Here is a 13,408-nt window from a genome sequence, read left to right on the forward strand (position 1 = left end):
TTTTTAAAAAGAAAGAAGAAGATTTAAAAAGAAAAAGAAAAAAGAAAAAAAAAGGGAGAGAATGTGATCAGGCAGGAGAATAGAACAAAGCCATACACTAGTGATTTAGGGTATATTTTGGTCTGTTAGAAGAAATAGTATCTCAAAATTTTAAAGAGAGAACAACTTATATATATATATATGCCAAAAATAAGGGTAACTACTATTAAGGCATAAAAATATGACTCTAAAAATGAAAAATAAAAAATGTTTTTTTTTTAAAAAGGGATTGATAAGATGTTGGTTGAAAAAGGGAAAAAGAAAAATTCAAAAAAAAGCAGTTAAAAAAATTAACTTTGAAAAACTAATGAATTATGGTAAAAAAGCCATGAATTCTATGTGCAGTATTCCCCTAGCCCTGGAGTTCTCCCGTTCTCCTTGATCGGTAAACTTGGTCTTGGCTTGCTGGCTGTTTGTGGTGATCTTCTGGGGGAGGGGCCTGTTGCTGTGGTTTCCAAATGTCTTTGCCGGAGGCTGAATTGCCCCGCCCTTGTTGGTCCGGGCTAAGCAAGCTGCTCCGGTTTGCTCTCAGGATCTTTTGTTCCCTGCAAGCTCTCAGCACAGCTTTGGAGGACCAGGGTGAAAATGGTGGCCTCCCAATCTGTGCCTGGAGGAGCTGAGAACTCAGGGCCCCGCTCCTCAGTGCGCCCACAGAGAAAAGCACTCACTCCCGTGTCCCCGGTCTCTGGCCGCACTCCGTGCTCACCCGGCCTGTGATCGAGCGTTTCTATCTCTGGCACCTGACCCCGTGTGGAGTCTCTAAACCCAGCCGATCCCTGCGGTGCGCTCCCGCGCCGCTCCTCCCAGGGGAGGAAGGGAAGTCTCCCCGGCTCTGCCACTTGTGGGGTCCCTGCTGCAGGAGCAGTGGCCCGACTGGGCCGCGGATCACAGTTTATGGCAATCCCGAGCTGAGAGCCCGCGCCTCGGCTCCGTCTCTGCAGCCGGCTTCCCCGCTCCGATCCCTGGGAGCTCTGCCACACTCAGGCACCCCCGGTCTTTCTGTGACCCCGAGGGTCCTGAGACCACACTGTCCTCAGCAGAGCCGACTTCTTAAAGTTCCGATTTTGTGCTCCGCGGCTCTATCACTTGCCAGAAGTGGCCCACGGAGGCCCCCCTCCCCCGCTGTCTATCCTCCCGAATATCGCCTCGGATTCACTTCTCTGCATGTCCTACCTTCCAGAAAGTGGTCCCTTTTCTGTTCAGAGTGTTGTTACTATTCTTATCTTCGATCTGCTGTTGAGTTCGTAGGTGTTCAGAATGGTTTGATCCCTCTTCAGCTGAATTCCTGAGACCAGACGAAATCCAGGTCTCCTACTCCTCCGCCATCTTGCTCTGCCCCTCCCTAGAGATAGTATCTTTTTACATTTTTAGGGGCCCCATTTGGATTTTCTCTTTTGAAAGTACCTGTTTAAGTCTTCTGCCCATTTTTTGGTTGGGTTGACTTACTGATTTATAGGAGTTCTCTAAATGTTCTGGGTATGAGTTCTTTGTTGGTTTTATGTTTTGCTGTAACCTCTTCTCTGGACTTTTCTTTTCACAATGTTAATGATATTTTTTGTTAAGGACAACGTCATCCTTTTTTTCTATTTGGGTTATAATTTCCATGTATGATGTCAGAAACCTTTTTCTACTGTGAGTTGCTCTATGACATTCTATTTTTTAGTTTTACTGCTTTTTGCTCTTTCTTGTTTTCTTCCTTGCACTTTTTTTTTCAGGCTTAATTTGCTCTTCTTTTCCCAAAGTTTTGAGATTGAATCCTTTGCTCATTGATTTTCTACTTGTGTTTATCTCCCTAATATTTAGTGACATCCCTCAAATTTTGGTATATTTTCATTATGATTTAAATAAAAATATTTTCTCATTTCCTTAGTGATTTTTTTCTATGACTCATCGGTTATTTAAAAGCATATTTCTATTTTTAACATATGGGAATTTCTTGCTAGTGTTCCTGATTTCAAGCTTAATTTCACTGCTGATAGAGACCTTACTTTGCATCATTTAAATCCTTAGAAATTTGTTGACTCTTGCTTTGGTCCAGGCTCTGGTCAATTTTTGTAATTAATATTCTGTGTCCTTGAATTTAAGCCTTGGTCCCTTGTTCTTCCAGGAGAACAGAGACTAGGAGATGACAGTGGAATCTTCATTATGGAGCCTAGATTTTATCAATATCTGACAGTCTTGACTCTCCTGTTTAATATGTTTTTGTGCCTTGAATTTACTTTATCTGATGTGAATGTTGTAATTACGCTTTGGAAATTTGCATGTGCCTATAATACACATTTGCCCTTTTTATGTTTAATAAAAAAAGACACTTCATTTGTACCTTTGAAAACTTTATATTTGGATTTTGTCTTTGAGTTAATTTGAGAATTTTTGTCTTTTAATAGTGGGATTTAACACATTGACAGTTACTGTTCGAGCCATTTCATATTACTTCTTTAGCTTTGTCTTATCCTTTTAATTTTTATGCCTGAATTTTGTTTTTCTTTGTATTATTTCTTAGTGTAGAACTCTATTTACATTTTTAAAATGTTATTTTGGAAGATGTATTTTAATTAGAGTAATGGTTTAAGTTTTCAAAAGCATTCTTTAACCGATGATTTTCTCATTTTACAACCAAGCATGAAAATGTATTTTTGAGTGTTTTTTACTTAATACACAGTGTAAGCATGTTTTCTCTTACCCTTAATTTTTTGGGGGTTTATTAACATTATCTAGTGTCTTGCACCAAGTTATTAATATATTTTTAGGAATAATTTTTGACATTTGCCTTGTTTTAGAAACAGATTTACCAGGATCATTTAGACATTTCTCCTTTTTATAACTGGTTGTAAAACTCACCATTGTCCTCTTATAGTTTGATTTCCCCAAAGCTGAGTTGTTAAGTTTATGTCATGTCTTGACTAGTTAGTGTTCATCTCAGGTTTAATTCCAGAAGGATGCATGGTGGCACATTTTCTCAGTTCTTGGTTGAGACTGTTTTCCTATTGCCTCTATACTAAAAAATGACAGCTTTTCTGTGTCTAAAATTCTGGGGTCACAAAATTTTCCAAATTGTATCTAGGTATTTATCTCTTTCAACTGACTTTTGAAATCACATCTAGGAAATGTAGGTAGAATTATAATCTTACAGATTATTTCTCTAGTTTGGGAGAGCATTCTGCTCTTTTCTCTTAGTATGGCTTCTGTCCTGCACTGATTTGGAAATAAATAAGTTACTTGTGTGTTGTATTGCCATTGTCTGTCCTCCCTATCTATGATCTTCTTTCTTATAATTTTTGTCATTGTTTTTTCCTCTTAATCTAGGAAAGCTTCTGGTATATGTATATTTTTAAATCTGCTTCGGTGAATTTTTTTCAGTAGAAATTTTCTTTTTCCTCCATGAATTAAAAATTTTATTGCAGATTTCCTTTTTCCTTACTCAGATTTGTAACTTTCTTGCCTGCTTGTGCCAAGAAAAAGCTACACTGTTTAAAATGAGGCAGGAGTCGGGTGTTTCCTATAGTCTTTTCAGAGTCTCATGCACACTGTCCCTCTATGGATCACTCTTTGGTTGGAGAGAGAGAATTCCAAACTCTGTGCCTTCAATCAGCTTCTGTCTGCTTGGTACCTATAAAAACTCTGTGGAAGTTTTTGGCATTTATTCATTTAACACATTTATTGAATGCCTATTAAGTTCTAGGCACTGTTTTAGGCACTTGGTAATTCATGAGTGAATGAATAGATGAAGTCTCTTACTCTTTAAAAAATCACTTTTAATAGTGGTAAAATATATATAACATTTACCATATTAACCATTAAAAAAAAAAAAACTAAGTTTGCCCCCACTGTCCTAATGAGGCTGCATTGCATTTGCTCTGCACATGGGTGTGCCCTGACCACCTGTCTCTCTCTCTGCAGGTAGGCTCTTCTCCCCACAACTTCAGCATTGACCTGTGTGGCTCAAGCTTGGGTTTTGAACTCCTCTCATCTCTTAGCTGACCTATAGTCAGTGACCTATAGCTCATTTAGTTCAGATTCTCAGTCGGGGTCCCAATCACCTTATCCTATCTGTGGAACCAGATCTCCTTGGCCAGGGTTCTGGGGGTGAGCATTTGCACCTGCAGAGCTGTGTGGGTGGGGCTCTCTGTGTGGCAGCAAGGATGAGGTCAGGGCTAGAATGTCTTAGAAGAAGGTGAAAATGGGAAGACCATGCTTGGCACCTTGAGCTCCGCTTGGACAATTTTTTGAATATCTCTAAGCCTCAGTGTTCAAAATGGAAAAGTGTGATGATGTGAGGGTGATCAAACAGAGCAGCTTAAATTTCTGAGAGTTTTGATGATCAGATGATACCATCTATGCATAAAATATCCAGCATAGTGCCTGGCAGATGAGAGACAATCAATGAAGGTTAGTTTCTCCCTGCTCTCTGCCCCTCTTCTCGCCTCTCTAAAGGAAAAAAAGTCTAGGTCCCTCGTCTTAGCATTTTTTTTTTTAAGATTTTATTTATTTATTTGAGAGAGAGAGAATGAGAGATAGAAAGCATGAGAGGGAAGAGGGTCAGAGGGAGAAGCAGACTCCCTGCTGAGCAGGGAGCCTGATGTGGGACTCGATCCCGGGACTCCAGGATCATGACCCGAACCGAAGGCAGTCGCTCAATCAACTGAGCCACCCAGGTGCCCCTTGTCTTAGCATTTTAAATTGCAAGTCTTCCAACGTTATCCTTCTCCAATTCATAAGCTGAACCTAATGCGTTGGCCAAACTGTTCTATTTAAATAATTCAGCCAGTGGTAAGAGATTTCTTAGGATTTTCCCATCACACCACAAGCAGTTTTCACATAAGAGTTTCTAAATAAATATTTCTGGATGGATTGGCTACTGGTCAGTACGTCCAGAAGTCCAGCAGATTATGGTCGCTCAGTCAGCCTCTCCTTGTTTAAGTCCTTCAGTGGCTGCCCATTGCTCAGAGAATAAATTCACGCTCTTATGTGCTACAAGGCACATACGATCTTGTGGCCATCACCTCCCATCAGAACTCAGTAAGTTCTAGCCAGACTGTCCCTTTCCTTGCTTATTACACCAAGCTCCTTCCTCCTAGGAGCCTTCATAAATGCTATTCCCTATTTCTGAAATACTCTTTCTCCTACCCTTTTGCCTAGCTAACTTCTGAGTCTTAGTCTAAAGACCACTCCTCAGGGAGATCTTTGCTGACCACCCCCACCCCCCACCCCGGACTAGTTCAGGTTCCTAGTTCTAGCTTCTCATGGCACCTGTACTTACTTTTCATTATATTCATCATAATGGAAATAATGCCAGTATTTGTAGGATGACTTATCTGTATCTGGTATCTGTACCCTACCAGACTGTGAACACCTTTGTCCATTTGAGCTGCTATAACAAAAATACCATAGACTGGTTGGTTTAAACAACAAATGTTTATTTCTCACAGTTCTGGAGGATGGAAAGTCTAAGGTCAAGGTGCTGGCAGATTCAGTGTGTGATGAGGGTCTACTTCCTGGTTCATAGACGGTTGGGTTCTTGCTGTGTCCTCACATGGTAGAAGGCGGGAGGGCTCCACCTTCATGACCTAATCATCCCCCAAGGCCCCACCTCCAAATACCATTACTCTGGGGATTAAGCATCAGCCTGCGAATTTGGGGGGGGGACAATCAGTCCCTAACAGGGAGTAACTTGAAGGCAATGATTATGTCTCTTGAATTCACAGTTGCGCCTTTGATGTTGGTTATGTTCCTTGGCTCTAAGTAAGCACCGAGTTGTTCATGTGAATGAACAGAAGCTGGTAGCTAACACTTACATAGGGCTTATAACATGCCACTATGATATCATTAAATGAGAATGAACGAATGAATGTGCATAGTGTAAACTATTCTCCTGATACCAGCTTACTTGGTGGGGTTTGACAGCACCATCTAAAGAACCATCTGAGACTGTCCACATAGCAGAATAAATTGCCTCTTGCCATCATTGTGTTGTTGAGTGAAATGGTTTAGCCTCTTCTCCATGTTTCATTCCATGCCTTGCTCCAGTTATCTCTGACCCACAACACTATCTGATAGAAGCTTCTCAGGGTCTGATCATTTTCAAATGTTTATTTGCCTCTCTGCTCGCTAAGCTGTTTATGCCTATTCATCACCTGAACTAAAGAACAGGGCTGGCTTGCCAATAAATAGCTGACAGATGAGGTTCTGTAATGAGAAAATTAGAACTTCACAGCTCCCGTGCAAACTCCACTGTAATAACTTGGAGCTTGCATCAGCTTCTGGGTGGATGGGAGACCTGATTCCAAGAAGAAATATGATAATTGGAGGCCTGGGGGAGGCCAGACGACTTTGGCCAAATAGGATATTACCTTTGGTTGCTCTGTTACTATAATTCAGTGATTCCAATTACCACAAGGTGATAAAGTATTTGACTGTGTTGTATAACACCTTTCCTTGTACATGTCCGAACCTATTAAAGGCGCTTTAATGAAATCATTATCCTTATAATGCCTAATTATGGTTGATATTACTCCCATGATCGGTGTGGAGCTAGTGAAATGTAAGGAATCGAAGGATAGGCCAATTAATACAATATGTGGACACTCCTCCAGGCTGCTTCAGGTTTAGGGCAGGGACTGGGTGTTTCCATGGGGCAGAAAAGAAACATAAATCAGAAAACAGCTTCTCTGGGAGGGAAGCAAGAGTAGGTGCTCCGAGACTCTGGAGCTGGTTCTTACTCAAGCAGATAAATCTGATTCTAAGCTTTCCAGTTGCCATGGCAGACGAAGAAACAAAAAATACGTCGTGCTCATTTCTTGACAATAGGCAGCACACACATCTGTCCACCAGAGTGGCATTTCCACCCTCCACCCCCCCTCCCCTGCAACTTAATTCAAATACGAATTTAATTCCTTGGCTTCTGGGAGCTTCCTCCTTCTTTCTTTTATCTTCTCTTGTCCCCACCAATCCTTCTTCTCTCTTCCCTCCTTCTCTTCTCTCCTTTAATCCACAGGAACAGGGCAGTTTGTTGAAAATGGCTTTGGCATCAGCAAAGCTGTTCCTCCACTTTCTCTTTAAGCCTCAGTTTCTTGATTTGTGAAAATGGGGATGATCCCCCTCGAGTAGGACTGCTTATGTAATAAGTGCTCATTCCACAAATGTGTATTGAGTGCTTTCTGCATGCGGATCTGTACCATGTACTGGACACTGAGCATAGCGTGATGAACCTAGAAATGCCGGTCCCCTCCCCTTGCCACATGGGCTTCCTGGGGGGGGGGTCACGTGCTAGAAGCAGACACCCAGTGGGAAATGCAAAATTGCTTTGTGAGGAGTGGGGAGGGTGACTGATACCTCCTGATGCAGAAATCTAGTTGAAGCTGGGCCTCTCCCTGAAACCACACACACATTTTAACACAGTGACCCTGCCCACTAGCACCCACATTCAATCAATGTCTTAGGTTCTGATCATTTAATTGGGGAGCTAGGGAAGAGGTTGGTGGGAGGAGAGCTCGTAGCATCTTCTCCCTGTGGGATTGTAGGAGCCCACCTCGGTTTCGAGCAGTAATACTGCTCCCGCTCTGCCCCCAAGTCCCCTCTGTCCATCTATATAGCTCTCTGTGGTCTGCAAGCCCCAGAAAGCCCAACTGGGGGCATCTGCACGGGCTTCAGCATCTAGTGTCCCTACTTCTCTGAGCAGTTTCTCTCCTGCCCTTTCCCTTGCCAGGGGTCTGGCGTCCAAGCCGGTAAAGACAGCAGGTGTCTGGTGAAGTGTGATGCTCTTTGTGCTGCTGCTTCTCATTTTCTTCCCCGGGTTTGGGACAGGAAACTTCCAACTTGGGTGCTGGAGGGCAGACTGTAGTGGGTTCTCTGTAAATGAAAGTAGCTGATCCTTGCAGAGGGTGATGCAAAACTGGCTCAAATGTTTGACCTAAAAGCCTTCTGGGCCCATGGATGCAATCATTTTTTCACAAACTCTCTTTTAGTATCTACTGTGATGCTATTGGGGGGAGGTCGGGAGGGGATTATGAACCAGAGACTTTTCTCCCTTTCAAATTGACTTTGTTTATTTAATGTTTATTGAGCACGTACTATAGGCAAAGAATGGTACAGCTAAGCACAGGGGAGTTAGAGATTAAAGAAGGCCTGTCATCTCTCTTCATGGACCTTAGACTCTTGTTAGGGGATGGAGAGCCCTGCCCCGCCAAAAGAAGTAAGCATGCAAAATAATGACAGTGTCCAAACCATAATTCTCATATGCTATAAATGCAAGGTGTTTCCATTTACAAAGTTTTACTTACATTTCTTGGAGCAGTATGGGGGAGCGGAAATGCTTTCCAAGCTTCATTTTTCCCAACTGCAAATCAAAGATGCTGGCTTGAGCCAGCTCAAAAGTGGGCTATCCCTGTGAAGGTATGTTTCCAAAGACGATGCCTAAGGTGAAAATGGTACAGTCAAAATTCCTCCCTTGAAAAATCCCAAATCCCTGAAATCACCCACAAAACCCAACATATGTGTTTTTCTGTATAATAATAGAATATATAATTCCCAACAGGCAATTAATTCACAGGCAATCATTTATTGTATATGAGTTAATATGCCAACTATAATTTTACTATACTGTGTTTGTGAGTGTTCTTTTTTAGAAAAGGCTAAACTACATGAAGTTGCCAATATTTGGGCATTTTTAACCTATAAAAATGGCAGTTTCCTGTGATCCAACTTAATCACAATTTTTCTCTCTTGTTTTTATATGGCATTAACGTTATTATAGATGGAACTCTAACCTCAAAGGATTGCTCTGGTGCGCTCTTTTTTAGGGTGATGAAAATATTCTAAAATCGGAGTGTGGTGATCGGTGCACAATTCTATAAGTTCACTAAAATCATTAAATCCTACATTTAGAATGAGTGCATTTTTTGGTATGCAAATTCTATCTCAATAAGGCTGTTAAAAGGACTGAAAATGCTCGCTCAGGACAGGCACATGGTCAGAGTGGTGTTTGGTGTTTCCCACTGTGCCTTTTAATGGAGTGTCTCACAGCATCCGTGCGAGGTGAGTCAGGTCCAGCCTTCTCTGTAAGGAGAGGCTCGGGGAGGTGAGGTGACCCGGTACATATGCAGCAAACCTGGGCTGGGAACACCCCTGGGGCCCCGGGCCCGTTCCGTTCCCTTTTCCCCTCACTCCGGCTCCGCGCGCTCTGAGCAGCCCTGGAGCCGGAAGACCGCGGAAAATGGATTTGCACAACCGTCTTCCTGGGCAGCCCACTTTGGAAATCATTTGTGACCTGTAATTGACCGTGACAATACAAAAATTGGAACCTGAAAATCACAAACATGCTGGGTTATTAGATGGTGAAATTGCAGTTTCCTGTCAGCCTGCTGCTTCCCAACTTCTCATTTTTGCTTTTCCGGGCTAGAGCTTGGCAGATTCCCACCATACACCCCCTTCTCTGCCTGGGTGGGCTTGGGTGACCTCTGCTCAGGGCAGCATGGCCAGAACCCTGGTCTCCAGCTGGGCGAGCCGCTGACGGGAAGATGCGAGCTCACCTTCACTCCATCTGTCACACGGCTTCCCTTTGAAGCTGCACATCCCATCTGAGTGGCGGCAGGCCTGGATGCTTCCTCAGCCTGATGGGCCCCCAGGAGCCCCAGTTTCCTCTCTGACCTCGTTCCCCCTCTCCTGCATGCTGCTCCAGCTGGGCTGGAGCTATTCCTCCACTTTGCCGCTCGCCCCAGCCTCCAGGCCTTTGCCCCAGCCGTGCCCTTGGCCTGGAATGCTTGTCCCCAGCTGTCCTCATGGCCAACTCTTTTGAGCCTTTGCCCAAATGTCACCTTCTCAACGACGCCTGCCCTGACTGCCATATTTGAAACTGTGGCTCTCGCTGTCACCCCAGATTCCTTATGTCCACCCTCTGCTTTGTGGTTTCCTCCCAGCCCTGGTCACCTTCCATGACAATGTAGTATATAGTGTATAGTATATAGTATAGAATTGATTTATCGCATTTACTGTTTGGTGTCCTCTCTCCCCCCGGGGGTGGATACTCCAAGAGGCAGTGCTATTGTCAATTTGCTTATTTATTGATTTATTTTTTTTAAAAGATTTTATTTATTTGACAGAGAGATAGAGAGCACAAGTAGGCAGAGAAGCAGGCAGAGGGAGAGGGAGAAGCAATCTCCCCGCAGAGCAGGGAGCCCGATGCGGGGCTCAATCCCAGGACCCTGGGTTCATGACCTGAGCTGAAGGCAGACGCTTAACCGACTGAGCCACCCAGGTGCCCCGTCAATTTGCTTATTTATATTAGAACTTCATGTTAGTCTATAAATAGCAGCTTTTTTTGAGATAGAAATCACACACTGCATAATTCAGCTATTTAAAGTGTACAATTCAGTGTTTTTTAGTATGTTTTTATTATTTTATTTTTGAAAAGATTCTATTTACTCAGAGAATGCATGAATGGGGGGAAGGCCAGAGGGAATCTTCAGGCAGACTCCCCACTGAATGTGGAGCCCAACGAGGGGCTTGATCTCATGACTCTGAGACCATGACCCATGCCAAAATCAAGAGGCAGATGCTCAACGGACTGAGCTGCCAAGGTGCCCCTTTCAGTATGTTTTTAAAGCTGCACAGCCATCACCATGATCAATTTTAGATTGTGTTCACCACCCCCAAAAGAAACCCTTTGTCAGTCAGTCTTCACCACTCCTCCGTCTTCTGTCTCCCCTCCTCTGGCTCCTGGCAACCCAACCGCTAATTTACTTGCTGACTCTCTAGATTTGCCTATCCTGGAATTTCATATAAATGGACTCTTACAATATGCGCCCCTTTGCCATTGGCTTTGTGCACTTGACGTTTGTGAGGTTCCTTCGTGAGATCGCATGTACCAGAAGTTCATTCCTTTTTATTGCCGAATCGTGGTCTATTGTATGGATAGTCCACATGTTTGTTCTTTCATTAGTTGGTAGACATTGAAGTTGTTTGCATTTCCAGGCTACTATAAATAATGCTTTTATGAACATTCGTATACACGTTTTTGTGTGGACTCGGGTTTTCGGTTCTATTGGGTGTATAGCCGGGAGGGGAATTGCTGGTACGAAGCTAGGGGCAGGTGGTCCTGGCCTCCGGTGGATGAGCACGTCTGTTCCCTTACTGGTGTTGGGTCTGACACCAGCTGGTTGTAAATTTGGTCTGTGGAACAGCGCTGGAGATAGAAGCTGAATTTTGGCACAGAACTGGTGTTCCAGGAGTTTTTTTTGAATGACTGGCTGAAGGTATGCTCTCCTACTTGGAGTGTTCTGAAATCTCCTTTCTTCCCCAAATCTGTATTTTTCCTTGATAGCAGCTTGGAGGGTGGAGCAGACCTTGTAGGTGTCACACTCAGAGCTCCCAGGCCCACCCAGAGGCCACCTGCAGACCGTTCTGGTGGATGGTGGCAGCTCTGTGTCTCTCTGCGTGAGGGCAGTCTCTGGTCACAGAGGATATTTGGCCTGCCCGTGGGCCCACCAGCATTTCTGGGGAAGGGTGGGGTTGGTGACGAACACCCCAGCTTGCCGGCCTGTCAGGGGAGAAGCCCTCCGTTGTAATCACAGGCTCCGGGGCCGCCCCCTGGCTGCCCACAGTGGTAGTCCACACCCCTACTGGCTGTCTCCTCACCACTGTCTCCTGGCCTCCCTCCCTCCTGAGCATCCTTGTACCTGAATCCTTATCTCTCTCAGTGTTTGCTCCTGGTGGAGTCCAACCCAAAGGGACCCTTAGGAGTTCACGTCTATGGACCACCGGTCAGCAGAAGGCAACTGCTACTCAGCGGTATTCCCACCGGGCACCAGGCAGCCTGTAAGGGTTTGACTCGAGTTGGTAACTCAGAGACTTGGAGTTGGGGCCAATCAGCTATGACTGGTGTTTGCAGGCTGCAGAAGCCAGAGCAGTGCCTGTGAGGGGGCAGAGCATCCCATGGGAGGGGTGACCTGAGACTCGGAGAAAGTGCTGTGAGGTGCCTAGGCTTTTTCTAGAGAGCGCTGGTCCCCAGGGATGATGTAGAGTGCCCCTGGCCAGTGCTGCAGGAGGAAGGTGCGGACACACGTGCTCAGGCTCCTACCAGTCCTCCCTGGGTGCAGGACTGGTGTGTGATCAGCAAGGTCCTGTGCAAATGAAAATGCAGGGCCCTGCTGGGAAGATTGCTGAGCCTTTCAAGATGGTGACAGCAGGGCATTAAAGCAAGTGGGGGTCCCCTGAGGGTGCACAGGCCGCACGCCCATGAAGCTGGCGCTGCCTGGGTGCCTTTGTCCCCCTTGAGACCCACACCTGTATCCCTGCCACCTGCTTCGGAAACATCCCTTACTCCGTGCGTTCCCACGCAGGACCCTCCTCACTGGTCTTTCTGCCCTGGGCGTTTTGCCTCCCGGTCATGCTGTGCCCAGACCGATTGTTGTAAAACACAGCCGTGATCGCTTTACCCCTCTCTTCAGAGGTCTTTAATAGCACCCCCTGACTGTGGCTGTGGTTTTTAAATTGTGATCAGCAGGACCACTCAGGGGGGACCCGCTGTGGGTGAGAGATGTGCTCGCTGCATCTCATTCCCATTTCAAACACAGCAGACACGTTTTTATCTGTTTTGCATATATATATTGGGCTTCCATAGATGCTTTCCTTTGAGGACATGTTTCTACTTCTAAAATAAAGATACTGCATCGCTTCTTGGCCTTTTGGCTAAGATCAAGTGTAGTATCTGTTCTTATCAGTAAAATAAAGATACTGCTGGAAACTACTGGCCACAGAATTAAATCCAAACTTCTTAGCTCAGTATTTAATATCTATAATGCTCTAGCTCAGAGGTTGGCTGACTTTGGCCCATAGGCCAATCCAGCCAACTGCTAAGAATAGCTTTTAAATTTTTAAATGGTTACATTTTAAATGGTTAGGTAAGTACCTACATAATAGCCTTAGTGTGGCCTCTTGGTCCCCAAAGGTGAAAGATTTACTATCTGACCCTTTAAGAAAAAGTTTACTGATCCCTGATCTAGCTACTGTCTGACCCTTTAAGAAAAAGTTTACTGATCCCTGATATAGATCTAGGTGTTTTCTTTCCAGGCTTACCTCCCAGCACTTGAGCACGCTCACCATGGAGTCTGGCTCAGTACATGGCTCATAGGGAAGCTATATTTTATCAGATATAAAGCTAGGGTAACTGCATGCCTGGTTTGTCATGCTGACATCATTATTCATATTAGTAGAGCTCTTTTCACCCTCCTCAGTGTCTTTCTTTTTTGGGGGCAGTAAATTATATGGTCATCCTATATAAAACTGACAAGTGAATTGAATGGGAGATAAAACCCACCAGCAAATTTTGTGATGAGTTATATTATCTTTGATACTAAGGGCATCTCCTAAAGAG

At 44.4% G+C, this 13,408-nt stretch overlaps 1 non-coding gene across 1 annotated transcript; it reads left to right on the forward strand.

Moving 5' to 3' along the window:
- Nucleotides 1-12,703: 12,703 nt before the first annotated feature.
- Nucleotides 12,704-12,890, forward strand: LOC114223232 (U2 spliceosomal RNA). Its single transcript, XR_003612103.1, has one exon. It is a non-coding gene; the product is annotated as a U2 spliceosomal RNA (small nuclear RNA).
- The last annotated feature ends 518 nt before the right edge of the window (nucleotides 12,891-13,408 follow it).

The sequence above is a fragment of the Eumetopias jubatus genome, unplaced genomic scaffold, assembly GCF_037043125.1.
Source record: "Eumetopias jubatus isolate StellerSeaLion01/CBP00866 unplaced genomic scaffold, mEumJub1_p1.0 scaffold_9, whole genome shotgun sequence".
Lineage (NCBI taxonomy): Eukaryota > Metazoa > Chordata > Mammalia > Carnivora > Otariidae > Eumetopias > Eumetopias jubatus.